Genomic DNA, 609 nt, shown 5'->3' with positions numbered 1-609 from the left:
TTAGGGAAAGAATCTCTGATAATGTGACATTGTACAGAGGTCTTAAGGAAGTGTGAGAGAGAGGCATGTGCACATATTGGGGAAGAGCTTCCCAAGCAGAGAGAAGAGTAAATTCCTCTACTATCCCAGTGCAACTGCTTTTACAAATGAGCATAATTATTAGAAACAGAGGTTCTTGTGTCCCATTTCCAGATTTTGAATCCAACTACATTACTCTCAAGATGTATGCTCTTTGATAAAATAACTTTAATTTGGAGGCCATTCTTAGATGGCTCCAGCATTTTAGATTCTTATGTAAGCAAACTAAAGCCTAGTGTAAACAGTAAAATGAAACTAGAGATTTTGCCAATCAGAAACCACCAACTAACCTTTAATTAGAGTCTTTCCATTCTTATCAATCAAATATATTTTATTTATCTTACTTCTGCTTTCAGCCTATTAAATCTTGCTGCTGACAAAGCTGTAGCAGAGCTCTCTAAACTTATTCTGGGTTTGAGCGATGCCCTAATCATTAATCCTTTAATGCTCAAATAAACACTCTTAATTTTATTTTGTCTAGAGTTTTGTTTTTTTTTACACATTTAAGTTAATTAACTTCTGACTTTATCT

The sequence above is a fragment of the Propithecus coquereli genome, unplaced genomic scaffold (assembly GCF_000956105.1).
Source record: "Propithecus coquereli isolate 6110/MARCELLA unplaced genomic scaffold, Pcoq_1.0 Scaffold32, whole genome shotgun sequence".
Lineage (NCBI taxonomy): Eukaryota > Metazoa > Chordata > Mammalia > Primates > Indriidae > Propithecus > Propithecus coquereli.
The sequence above is the reverse complement of the archived record's forward strand: the minus strand, read 5'-3'. Positions refer to the sequence as shown.